The sequence below is a fragment of the Thamnophis elegans genome, chromosome 2 (genome assembly GCF_009769535.1).
Source record: "Thamnophis elegans isolate rThaEle1 chromosome 2, rThaEle1.pri, whole genome shotgun sequence".
Classification (NCBI taxonomy): Eukaryota; Metazoa; Chordata; class Lepidosauria; order Squamata; family Colubridae; genus Thamnophis; species Thamnophis elegans.
This window is the reverse complement of record NC_045542.1, coordinates 136,978,057-136,992,090: the sequence shown is the minus strand read 5'-3', so window position 1 is coordinate 136,992,090 and position 14,034 is coordinate 136,978,057.

Here is a 14,034-nt window from a genome sequence, read left to right as displayed (position 1 = left end):
TGCAGTGATTCAATTAACAACTGTGGTAACAAAGGTCATAAAAATGGGTCAAATAATGGGTCACTTAAATTTGAAATGGGTCACAAAAATCACCATTAAGAGCTGTAGTTGGCACATTTGTTAGAGTGCAGTATTGCAGACTAATTCAGCTCACTGTCTGGAGTTTGATTCCCACCAGGCTCAAGGTTGACTCAGCTTTCCATCCTTCCGAGGTTGGTAAAATGGGGACCCAGATTGTTGGGGAGCAATATGCTGACTCTGTAAACTGCTTAGAGAGGGCTGTAAAGCACTGTGAAGTGGTACATAAGTCTAACTGCTATTGCTATTAAAACTATTTTGTTTAGCAAAGGACATTTTTGGCTCAATTGTGGTCATAAATTAAGGACTACCTGTAATTCAGGAGTTTAAGGTGGAACCCAGATCTGTTTCTCCCATTTTTCCCAGAACACAAACCTTGGGAGATATGTTGGGCTGAGAACGAAGGAACGGCTGAAAATTACTCGCTGAGCTTCTATGGACTACAACGTTGATCTCTCAGTTATCAGTTTGACACCCCCCCCCATCTCGCCCAACCTTTCAACTGCACTAGGACTAGGGGGGGGGATTTTGATATTTTTTTGAAAGCAAGAACTTGCCCAATTTTGCATTTGGACAGAAAGTTTCAGACATCAAACCAAAGAGAGAGTTTGGAGGGCTTAACACAGGGGTGAGCTTCTGCCATTATTACTGGTTTGGTACCTGAAAAATTGTGCACATGTGTGCTCACTTCACTCGCGTGCACCCCAAACGGTCTGCGCATGCACACAACATTAAAAAAAGAAAAAAATAACATTTTTTTCAATGAAGATTGTTATGTGCATGTGCAGAAAAGAAAAGCAAGATGGCGCCGCTGACGATAGAACCGGTATGGTCACATGTTTGCCACAGTTACTGTTGAATATCCAGGATATTCTAAAAGGCCAGCAACAGCCTATGCTGCGCCTGATTGGCTGGGACGCAGCATAGCCTGTTGCTAGCCAGCTACCTCCCCTGATTGGCCGAGGTATTGCGTCAGCAGTTGCTGAACAGTACTCGGCCCCTGATTGGTTCTAACAAGTTCTAACAGTTACAATTGCTAGTATAAATACCTTGGCGCGATCTCCGTACCATACCGGTAGAAACCCACCTCTGGCTTAACATTTCAAAGTTTGCACTGGGGATCCTTATGTAGATGCTCAGTGGAAGCCACAAGGAAGTGTCTTGATATCTTTGTACAAATAATGTACAAATAATAATTGACACCAGGATGCCTATGAGATCAACTGCTTCTTTCCAGCCTTGGAGAAGCCGTGAAGGTAGAAGTGGGGTACATCACAACGACATTATGAAGATGACACAAACTATTTCCCATCAGATCTGTCACCTGAATTAGGAGCTAATTTCAGGTATGTGAAGAAATTTAAAAAGGTAGATGATTGTAACAATAGGTGGCAGTAGATGGTGGAAAATGTTGTTCACTTATTTAAAAAAAATCAAATTTCTAAAATGTACATATTTCTTAATAAATAGCAAGAATTGGGGGGAAAATGGACATCAAGTTAGCTTTGATTCCTGGCATCCTGAACAAGGGCCTGCAGAATTTTTGGCAACGTTTTCAGAAGTATATGTCATTGCCTCTTTCTGGGACCAAGAGAAAGTGGCTGGCCCAAGGTCAACCAACCGGCTTCATGCCTAAGACAGGACTAGAACTCATTTTCTCCCAGTTTTTAGTTTGCTGATGTTAATCACTACACCAGAAGCCATGATTTTATTTTAAAGGAATCTGGAGAAAACATATAGTTACTGATAAATTCACCCAGCCTGCTTCATTGAAACACAAGAAAATGAGATGAGGGTTTGCGAGGAAGGCAGAAATGTCTGCTTTTATAAAATTTGAAACTGTGAGTAAAAACAGATGATAATAATAATAATAATCAATTCTGGACTGCCTCCCAAAATAAAAGGAAATCAGTGTTACTAACTTTTGGCATATAACGAAAAAAATATGTGTCCATAACATTTGCAGCTCGGTGGTCATTTAATCCCTTTGAAGTCAGCCAAAGCCGTCCATCATAATGAGTAAGAACAAGGAAATAATTTTGCTGAGGGAGGATTTCTTTGGTTCTCTGAAAAAGAAGGGTGGGGGGAGAATCCATCTGCAACACAGAACAGTGTCAGAAAAGGGAAAATCAGCCGCAGCAGGCGAGGGAAGATTAGAAAGAGTCATCAGCAGCAAATGAGCGAATAACTGAAGCAGAGCTTAGTTATTCGCTAACGGTCTGCTTTCATGCCAAAATGTTGGCTACAAGGTCTGATCAAAGCTCCAGCTCACTTTTTTTAAAATGTACTTTGCATCCACCTGAGTTACTAACTTGCCTTTGTGGAGCACACCTTGTGGTTTCTCCCTTCCTGCCTCAAATGCTGCACAATTACAGAACAACAGATTTGGAAGGGTCTATGGAGGTCTTTGAATAATCCAACCCCCTGCTCAAGCAGGAGATCCTACACCATTTCAGACAAATGGCTGCCCCATCTTTAAAAATCTCCGGTGATGGAACACTCACAATTTCTGGAGATAAACTTTTCCATTGATTAATTGCTTCAACTGTCAGGAAAGTTCTCCTTAATTCTAGGTTGCTTCTCTCCTGGATTAGTTTCCACCCATTGCTTCTTGTCCTACTCTCAGGTGCTTTGGAGATTAGCTTGACTCCCTCTTCTTTGGGGTGGCCACTGAGATATTGGAACACTGCTATCATGTCTCCCCTAGTCCTGCTTTTCATTAAACTAGACGTACCCAGTTCCTGCAACCGTTCTTCACATGTTTTAGTCTCCAGTCCCCTAATCATCTTTGTTGCTCTTCTCTGCACTCTTTCTAGAGCCTCCACATCTTTTTTTTTTTTAATATGATAGCAACCAAAACTGCTTGCAGTATTCCAAGTGTGGCCTTGCCAAGGCACTATAAAGTGGTATTTACACTTTACGTGATCTTGATTCTATCCTTCTATTAATGCAGCCTAGAACTGCATGGGCTCTTTTCTTTTTTGCTGGCTGCATCACACTCAGGGGTGGGTTCCTGCCAGTTCCAACCTCTTCTATAGAAGAGGTTCCAAAAATCTACAGTGCCGTTTAGAACCGGTTCCAGCTTCCTCCCCCGACCCATCCGCACACCATCAAGATGAAGAGTGAGAGGAGGAATTCTGGGAGTTGAAGTCCACAAGTCATAAAGCTGTCAAGTTTGAACACCCCTGGGGTTTTTTTCTAAAAAGTTAGGGCTGCAAAGGTCTTGTAACTTGACAGCTTTAAAACTTGTGTGCTTCAAAAGCCAGAGTTTCTGAGCCAACATTTTGGTTGCTAAGCAAGAGCGTTGTTAAGTGAGTTTCACCACATTTTACAAGTTGGCCACACCCACCCAGTCACATGACTGCCAAGCCACTCCCACCCGGTCAATGCCAGACGAGCCACTCCCACAACACCTACAGAAGAGGTTCTAAAAAAATTTGAAACCCACCACTGATCACACTGATGGGAAAATGCTAATTAGCATCTGAATGGAATCAAGCAAATCTCTCTACTGAAAGAGAGGATGACATCAATAACCAGATGTGGCCAATCGTAGTAATGAAGTACAGGTAGTCCTCAACATACAATCACAATTAGGACTAGAATTTCCATGGCTAAGAAAAGCAGTTGTTAAGTGTCCGATTTTACTTTTTTTTTGGCCATAGTTAAGTGAATCATATGGTTGTTAAGCAAATCTGACTCCCCCCCCCCCACTCTTCCTTGTTAGAAGCTGGCTGGAAAGATGGCAAATGGTGATTAATACATGATCCCAGGAAATTGTAACCATTGTAAATACATGCTGGTTGTCAAACACACACATTTTGATCAAGTGACCATGGGAATGCTGCATTAGTTGTAATATAGCAATAACAGTAGACTTATATACCGCTTCATAGGGCTTTCAGCCCTCTCTAAGCGGTTTACAGAGTCAGCATATTGCCCCCAACAACAATCCGGGTCCTCATTTTACCCACCTCGGAAGGATGGAAGGCTGAGTCAACCCTGAGCCGGTGAGATTTGAACCGCTGAACTGCTGATCCAGCAGTCAGCCTGCAGTGCTGCATTTAACCACTGCGCCACCTTGGCTCATACCACTGCGCCACCTTGGCTTGTACATGTGAGGACCAGTTGTAGGCAGGGGTGGGCTTCAAAAATTTTAGCAAGGGGTTCCCTGCCGGGTTGCTGGGTGGGCGTGGCTATGGTGGGCATGGCCTAGTTGGTCTCCTGCACCCCGGCATGGGTGGGTTTGCCCTCCCCAGGCTCTGGAGGTTTTTCTCAAGCTTCTGGGAGGGCTAAAACCCAAACTTCTGGTAGACCCATTTTTTGCCCTCCCCAAACCTCCGCATATACCCTGCACTTACCTGCATCCAAAATCAGCCACGTGGGGACTCCTGGGAGGGGTGGGGTGGGCAGGGCCAGCCAGGAGTGGGATTTGGGGCTTCTCCAAACTGCACATAATTTTAGCTAGAGGTTCTCCTGAACCCCTACGAACCCCCAGCAGCCCACCCCTGGTTGCATGTAACTTTTTTCAGTGCTGTTGTAATTTTGAACGATTGCTAAATGAGCGGTGAAGTCTGCCTATAATCTGTCTCTATCAATAATTCATTTACCTGTGTCTCTGACATTTGACCCATTTCAGGGTTTGACTTCAAGCACTTGATACCAGAACAGTGGTATCAGTAGAAAAGCCCAAACCTGCCCAAACCTTTGCTGTTTTTGTAGCTGAAGGCATGGTCTTCTCCATTTTTATCTCTGTAGTAACTTTCTGCTAGCAAAAGGAAAAGGGATTGGAACATAGAACTTTGGAGGACTGGAGGTCTTTTAGTCCAATCCACTGCTTAAGCAGGAGACTCTATATCAGTGATGGTTAACCTTCTCTGGACCGAGCAATAGCAATAGCAATAGCAGTAGACTTATATACCGCTTCATAGGCCTTTCAGGCCTCTCTAAGCGGTTTACAGAGAGTCAGCATATTGCCCCCAACAATCTGGGTCCTCATTTTACCCACCTCGGAAGGATGGAAGGCTGAGTCAACCCTGAGCCGGTGAGATTTGAACCGCTGACCTGCTGATCTAGCAGTAGCCTGCAGTGCTGCATTTAACCACTGCGCCACCTTGGCTCTTGGCCGAGTGCCCAAAGTGTGGCCAAACCCCCAAAATGCAATGCATGCACAATCCCCGTGCATGCAACCTGCCCCCCATGCATGTGTGCATGTTCTCTGTGTGCCCCCATGTATCCCACCCCCGTACATGCACATACAGCCCCCATGTACCCCACCCCCACGCACACACGACAGAAATCGAAGGCCAGCTGACAGGCAGAAGGTGTGTTAGGAATATAATTCTAACAGTTGGGTTGGCAATATATAAATCATATAGCAATGTTGTACCTGTTTCTTTAAATCATACTGTAAAATGTGATTGGTTGCTGTTTTCCTCAATCGTCCATAAGAGGGAGCCAGAACGACTGTTAGTTCTCTGTTTGTTAGATGCTGGGCTGATCTGATCTGAGTGTTTTGCAAGCTGGCTGTTAGAAAGTGCCGTGAGCTATTGTAAGTTTTGGGAAAAAAAGGCATTAAATGTGTGTATCCAAAAGCCTTCTGCCCTCCCACAGGGAAGAAAAGAGGAGCAAAAGGGGAGTGGAGTTTGCGGGAGACAATTAGTTCACTTAATTGGTTCATGACTCCCCGAGACCCTTGCCACATTTTGAAAATATTGGCCTGGCAGCTCTCCAAGCCAGATAAGGTCTGTGACTATAAATCCTCCCTTGAAAGACTTTGCTGGATGTGAATGAGCAGAATTCACAGTAAATTAATAAAATGGGGTTTTATTGGAACAAGGAGTCTGCATCAAGGAAGTGCAGTCAGGGGAGGCAGGGCCTCACCACTGTCATCATGAAAAAAAAATGTAAAATGAAAAAGGCTGAGGTAGTTGCTGCCAGAGTCACAGTGGATGACTCTGCTTAGTGCTTAACTGTTTTAAAAAGCCTCTAAAAAAGTGCCCTCTACAGAGGCCGGCAGGAGAACAAGGTGCCTCATTTAGTCTGACTTTATGATCACTCGAGCAGAGCTAAGCAAGGGTTAAAAGCCAAAAAATTACTTATGTAGATGAGGCACGTGGTTCTCTCGCCTCCTGTAGAGGGCGGTTTTTAGAGGCTTTTTAGAGGCTCTGGGAGCAACTACCTCAGTCTGACTTCAGAGCTCATGCCTTTTTCCTTTTACATTTTTTTTTCTTTTCATGATGGCAGGCAAGAGCAGAGTTGAAATCCTCCCTGAAACAGCTGGAAAAGGTGTTTGTGTGAGGAGGGGGGAGGAATTCAAAAAGTTTGATTGCATGCCGAGCCATGTTGCCTTTTCAAACACACACACACACACACACACACACACAGACAGACAGACAGAGCTGGATAAAAGTATATAAGTCCAGCTTCACTGATTACAAGTTTGAAAAGGCAATGTGGCTCCACCTGCAATCAAAGGCTCGGATCGGAAGGCAGCAGGGGAATGGTGGGGGTATGGCAGAGGAGCTGCTTTCAAGCCATTGGAAAATATATCCAATCCAACTTCTGTGTTTGTGTTTGTTTGAGAGTGAGTGAGTGAGTGAGAGACGGATCCAACTTCTCTGTGTGCGTGTGTCTGTTTGAGAGAGGGGGAGGGAGGGAGAGAGGGAGGAAGGAGGGGGAGTGAGAAGAAAAAGAATGAAGGAAAACTTATTTCACAAAGGAGAAAAAATGCTGTCGCTTTAAATCGGAACTGAGCACGCCTGGCTGTGGAATTCTGGGAGTTGAAGTCCACAAGTCTAAAAAAATTTGAAACTCCTGTGTCAGTGCCTCACCAGCCATAAACCTCACCGCACATCACGTCATGGTTTAGGGAAGCCTAGATCAGAACAGGAATGCAGCTCCTCCCTCATGGGAATCCAAGCTATATTCCACCACATCTGAAGACCACTGAAGGAACCTTCTCTTTATTGTGGATGGAGAAAAGTTTGTAGGAATGGAATCTAGAAGCTACAGTTTTAACTCCTGAAGACACATGGGTGCTGGTGGTGAGGAACCCATTAAAAACCCACAGAGATGCAGAAAGGAAAAGAAAAACCAGTTGAGTCATAGTGGGCAGAAAGAGGGGAATTTTTATGGATCTTAGATAGCTTTTCATTGTTCAGGAAAATATCAGCCTTTTTCCTTCTCCCAGAACGAAAGGAATGACATAGACTATCATGACATCCACTATATCTCATATTTCTGTTTCTGTTTCAAGAATTTTATTAAAATCAGCATTATATAAATAAAGGGGGGGAATGGTGGCTCAGCGGCTAAGATGCTGAACTTGTCAATCAGAAAGGTCTCTAGTTTGGTGGGTCGAATCCCTAGTGCCGCGTAATGGAGTGAGCTCCCATTAGTTGTCCCAGCTTCTGCCAACCTAACAGTTCGAAAGCATGTAAAAATGCAAGTAGAAAAATAGGAATCATCTTTGGTGAGAAGGTTCCGTGCGCCTTCGGCATTTAGTCATGCTGGCCACATGACCACAGAGATGTCTTCAGACAGCACTGGCTCTTTGGCTTTGAAATGGAGATGAGCACTGCCCCCTAGAGTCGGAAACGACTAGCACATATGTGTGAGGGGAACCAACCAACCATATAAATAGAGATGAAAATAAGGATGATTGGAAAATGGGGAAGGAAAAGAAAAGCGGACTTTCAACATTTTTCAGCTTATACAGAATAAAATTACAGCCTTAGCTTGTTATGTTACCATCTTAACAAGTGTTAGCCGTTTCTACAACAACAAACTACGTTAATCAACCAAACCTAATGCAAAGAGTTTATTTTTTCTGTCTCAAGTGACTTTCAGGAAATCCTACGATATCATTCAGTACAGAATATTCACAGATATCAACAGTACAGAATATTTGTAGTTTAGGGGGGTTTATGGGAATTCTCAATCATCCAGGTCATGGTTGTCCCAAAAGTGCTTTTCGAAAAGGCAAGTGGACTTTCTTGGTCTTGAATTGAGGAGGCTTCTTGGATGAGAAATGTTTTCAAAGAAAAAGACTGAGAAAGTTCAGTTGCCTTTTGGAAAAGCACCAGTTAGCTCATCGTTGAGCTATGACTTCTTGATGTCTGGTTTCTTTCTTCATGATACCAAAGAGCAAGATAGAACATCAGATAAAGGGAAGAGAACAATTAAGGAATAAAGCACATAGCAACCAAAACTGGCAAGCCAAACTATTATGTATAAAGGACTAGCAAACTCCACTCTCCCATGCACTTATCACCTAGCCAGGTAATAAACCCAGAGCTTCCTGATAACCTCATTCAGTGACTTTATAAACAAGGGTGACTGAATAGACTCCTGTTTAAGCTACGGTCTAATAATCCTGGGGCCAGGTTAATTCACCTAATGACTCCTTCTGGCACTGACTTTGCAGCTGGAATGAAAGTGCTGAAGATCGGGATTTCTTATTGCAGCTCTGAGCTATTGGCTCAACAGGATACCATGGTCAAAAGTGAGAAGTGATAAACCCATGAATGAAGGCAAGGCAAGGTTAAAGAGGGACTATTTAAGCCAACATAATCTAAAGACTTAATAGCTAAGCAAATTTATGACTGCCAAGGTTCCTGCCTGCCTGAGCAAATAACACTAAGCAAGGAGGTTAAAATTAAACTGCTGCAGTCAAGAGTTCATAAGGAGGACTCTTATAAAAGGGCTATAAATTAGGCTCTGATCTGTATGCAGGAACACAGGACCGATTTTATCTTTTGAAGGAGAGCTAAAGAAAATGTTGGAGGGCATCAGGAAGTTCCTTGGATTTTCTCACAAAACTGCAGAGATTGCATTCATTACAGAATTTTAGTAATTCAGCCTGCGTTGAGAGAATGACGCTTGGTAAATAAGCCAACCTCTTTACTACCTTTTCAGGGTGTTTTCCTGTGTAATAGTTCTATTTTGGAAAGGTGTTTAAAAGTAACACGATTGTTAGTTAAATGCTTTCTTGGAAGGGAACTGACTGAAGAGCCCTGATGTGCTCCTGATGTGTTCATTGCTCCTGATGTGTTATCCAGGGAGGAGGGTTTTCAATCAAAGCTATTGTATAAGGTCAGATTTCCAAAACTTTTAATAAGATGATCAAGAATTGAACTTTCACCATCTTTTCTCTAAAATGGCTGATCTGTGAGTGTGATCTATGCAGTTTCAATGCTAAAATATGGGCTGAAATACGATTGGACTAGACAGATGATTTGTATTCTCTAAATACAGCATGAAATTAGTTGGCTGTCATCTTCTTAAGTACCTTGTCCAGCAAGATGGGAATTCTCAATTACATAGAGGTTATCTATAGGTCTCCCTAATGGCCCTTTGAAGATGCTTCACTTAACTATTCTTGAAGGTCCTCAGGATGCTACCATTATCTCATCTCCATTATAGCAGGGGCTGACTATTTAATGTTAGAGTGATGTCTTCCATCTTTTCTTGACACAGCAGCAGGGGGTGTGATATAGAGGCAATCAGAATCTCTCTACCATCTATTGGTCATCTTTGGCTACTGGGTATATCCGTGATGGTGAACCTATGGCATGCAGAGCCCTCTCTGCGGGCACACGAGCAGTCATCCAGCTCAGTTCCATTGCGCATTCATGTGTGCCTCCCACTGATCAGCAGATTTTTGGGTCTCTGCCACGCATGCATGTGGGGCGGGGCACATGCAGAAAGTATGTGTGCATGTGCGGGGGCAGGGTGCTCACACGGGAGTCATGTGTACATGCATAAGGGCAGGGTATGCAAGGGGGCGTGCGCATTGCATCATGTGCATGTGCATGCGCTTTCGGTACTCAGCGCCAAAAAGGTTAGCCATCATTGAGGTATATATTATCTCCAAATACAGGGCACTAATCTCTACGGTCATTCTGACTTGTGCTGCAGGAGAGACATGATGCTGAACAGTCTGGGTGATACTTTCTAAAACATAAATCGGGATTCATGTGTGATCCCGATTAACACATCTTCACCCCTCTACTGAAATTGTTCAATACCTTTTTCCAAGCATATGATCAGGGCATGTGTGAGAGAGCCCTAAAGAGAGTGAGCTCAACAATGTATAAAGCATGTGTGTGTTCTCTTCAACATGAATTAGTTTTGTATTTTACTGATCTTCAGATACAAAGTTCAGACTTTAGACTCTATTCTGAATGCAGGTCTCAACTTGCAACTATTGGTTTAGTGACCATTATGACACTGAAAAGAGTGATTTATCATCGGTCCTTGTATTTAACACCGGATTTCGTATTTACAACCATCACAGTATCCCTATAAAAATTGGGGTACTTGGAGCCCGGCATGCATTTATGATGCTTGCAGTGTCCTGGGGTCACAAATTCCTATTTATGACCTTCCCAGATGACTTCTGACAAACAGTGTTAACTGGATTTACTGATTAACTGTGTGACTCACTTCACAGCCGCAGTGATTCGCTTAGCAACCGTAGCAAAAAAAAAAAAGGTCATAAAATTGTGCATAACTCACAGAACCACTGTCCAATTCTTGTCCCAATTGGGGCCATTAAGTCAAAGACTACCTCTATGTCACACGCCTCTGGGCACTTTTGGTCTTTTCAGGAATTTATCTGGAAAAGTTAGTGAAGACACTCCGCTGGAAGAATACCGAAACCGTGGCACTATGCTAAAAGAAGCACCAAGGAGGTTATCCAGGAGTCAGAGAGAGCTGTAAGAACTTCCAGTGACTTGTGGTTTCAGTGCCTTTGCTTTTCGACTTGAGATTTATGATGATCAATGAGGTGATCCATCCCTAAGTTGTTTCAGCCTAGCCAATAAACACCACAGAGACTCATAAGGGATGAGGGAGTTAATCCATGTGTAGCAGGAAATTGCCCAGAAAGGCCATTTGGGAGACAAGAAGGAGGGATATAAACCCTCTTGAAGCCAGAGGGCAGCTGTTTTTACATCCATCTCTTTTGCTTCCTTTATAAATCTCTACATGTGCATTTTTATCGTACTGTAGTGCGTGGAAGGCATTGCCAGAATTCTAATATCTTCCCCTGCAACACCCTAGTTATTTTATACTTGTCAAACTGAAAATCCACTCCAGCCTGTATTTTTTGCAAGGATCTCCTCCACAATTCGACAATCCTCATTTTGCATTTTGTTAAACAAAGAAATGCCTTTCCAATATTTTGAAGAAAAAAAAAAGACACCAGCATTATAGAAATCAGGAGCTTGGGCCTAGTAGCTGTTACAGTGTGGAAAAGCCAGGGAGATTTGGACGTAGCTTCATTTAATATTTTTTGTAGCATTCAGAATTGTAGAATTTGTTTTACCCTAATGGAAAGATAAGGTAAAGGAATCTCTGGGAGTTTTACTCTACTAGTTCATAGCCAAATTTAGGGAGTGGCACTTGTTACATATTGAGACTGGAGCAATAGGCTCCACCAAGGTCCTCCATTCTGGCGGAAAAATACTCAAAGCCGATTGGCTGAGCTGTCTAACAGCTCCCTATAAAAGGGCTAGCTGTTAGAAAGGCCAGTGCTGGAGCTGTACATAGTTTGCTGAATAAAGAGCTGTTCTTGTCACTGAAGCCTAAGTCTTGTCTCATCCGTTCACTCTATCTAACAGCGCTCATCTTCATTTTTAGGCCACTAAGCCAGCACTGTTTGAAGATGGTACAGTGGTCATGTGGCCAGTTTAACATCACACTGACTGCAGGACAGACGGTGCCGTGAAACACAGAACACTGTTACCATCCCACTGAAGCGATACTTATCTTCATGCATATACATATTTTCAAACTGTTAACTTGGCAGGAGTTGGAGCAAGTAATGGGAGCTCATCCTGTCACATGGTGGTGGAAATCTAACCGCCAGAGCACAGACCTTCTCTGGTATCTATTAAGCCACTGAGCCACGGTGCCTCAATGGAAAGATAGATTTGCTATTATTCCTTCCACTGGAGAAGTTAAATAAACTTTTGAACCAGGTTATTGAAGGATGCCCTTCAGGTATGTTCAACTACAATTCCCAAAATGCTCAGCAATAATGGTGAGCGGGGGATTTGGGGAACTGAAACTCAGCAACTGAAGGATGTTCAAATTGAAAAAAAAAATGCATCAAAAGCGGACCTGATCTGCCACTAATGGTTACAAATCTGAATGAATGGCAACCAGATGACATATCATCATTTGTTCTTTAACAAATGGAGACCGGAATATAATGTTAGCAAATTTAGAGGTCTTTTTATGGACATCCTTAAAGTAGAAAATAGAACAGTTGAAAGGTAATTTTTTTCCGCCCAAAGGCAGGTATAACCTTTAAACATTTGAAACATTTAGCCCACATTAGGCTTGGTTCCAAAGATGATGATGATTCATTCCACATGCCTAAGGGAACATTAGGCCTCCTTTCACTTCAAAAGCCATTTGTGATGCAGCTCAGGAAATATTCTTTCAAGGAGAATGATGGAAATGTATGGGATATGTCAATGCTCATTGCTAGACGTAATGTTGCACTTTGGATCCCATTCATCATAACTAATTTTGAAGAATCTCCTTTTGAGTAGACTAATAAAATTGGAACAAGCGATTTGTTCAATGCAAGAACCCCAATTAAACTCTCGCTGATAGCTTTATCTTATTTAGTATTTTATCAGGCTTATATGCTGCTCCATTTGTAACAAACTCCTAGAGGTTATTCTGTAAAATACCATTAAGAATATAGACAAGAATAAAAGTTCTATGCCAGGGATAATTAATCACCTCAATTCAAAGAGAAGAATGTGTTCCAAGAACAAGACTTCATAACACATTTGCCTCCAAGACCTGTTGAAAGAGCTAGGCTAAAATTTAATCCTCTCTTTACTGGGAATGCTATTCTAGCATTGTTCTCTAAATTATCACATTAATTTTAAATTCTGCACATACTAACACTATTAACTATACCTATGATGGCGAACCTATGGCATGCATGCCACAGGTGACATGCAGAGCCATTTCCTTCTTTCTCAGGACAAAAAGGACTAGATCAGTGATGGCTCACCTTTTCCGGACTGAGTGCCCAAAGCGTGTGCATGTGTGCAAACCTCCAAAATGCATACGCATGGCCCATGTGCCCTGCCCTCCACATGCGTGCATACCCCCCATGTGGCCCCGCATTCACACATTCCCCCCTTTGCCCTCCCTCCCGAGGCAGAGACCAGAAGACCAGCTGGCCAGTGGGAGACCTGCGTGCATGTGTGGCGGAGCCGACTGGGGTGATGGCTTGCGTGCCTACAGAGAGGGCGCTGCATGCTACTTCTGGCACACGTGCCATAGGTTCACCATTATGGGACTAGACTCTGTGGATAGTGCTATTCAGGCATGACTTATGCATACAACACTTAAATGCTAGGCTGTGCTGCTAGTTTTCTCCCCATTCCAACCTCAAGACTGACTCTTTCCCAACTATCACTCATTGAAGGTAGATACCAAGAAGAGTAGCTATCACTCAGGACTGAACTGTGGAGACCTTAATGCTCTCTGATCTTGGTTGTTTGCTTGATGTTTCATTAGTCAACTAAGCAATATCATCAGTGATGCTTGTTCCTTGTTTATATACAGTAGCTTGCATTACCAGTGTTGATGGGGGAGTAGTTTTCTCTTTGGTAGTTCTGATAGAAGAGAATATTTGTAGCTCAGGTTTGAACTGTGAAGTACTCAGTAATTACTTGATTAGGGTAATATTTTTGTTTGTTTGTTTGCTTGGGGTTAATCCCTGCTTATCTGGATGTTGGCTGCTATAGAGGATTTGTCATAGTCTTTTGTTTCCTTAGCTTTTCTATGGTCTCTTTTGAATGGTCTCTAAATGCATTTCACCTCTATAGGTCTACTGATGGCTGATATATCTGAATGCCAAGCTTCCAGGAATTTCCTAGTGGGTTTGGATCTGGTTTGGTCTAGGTTGCCGTTTCCCAG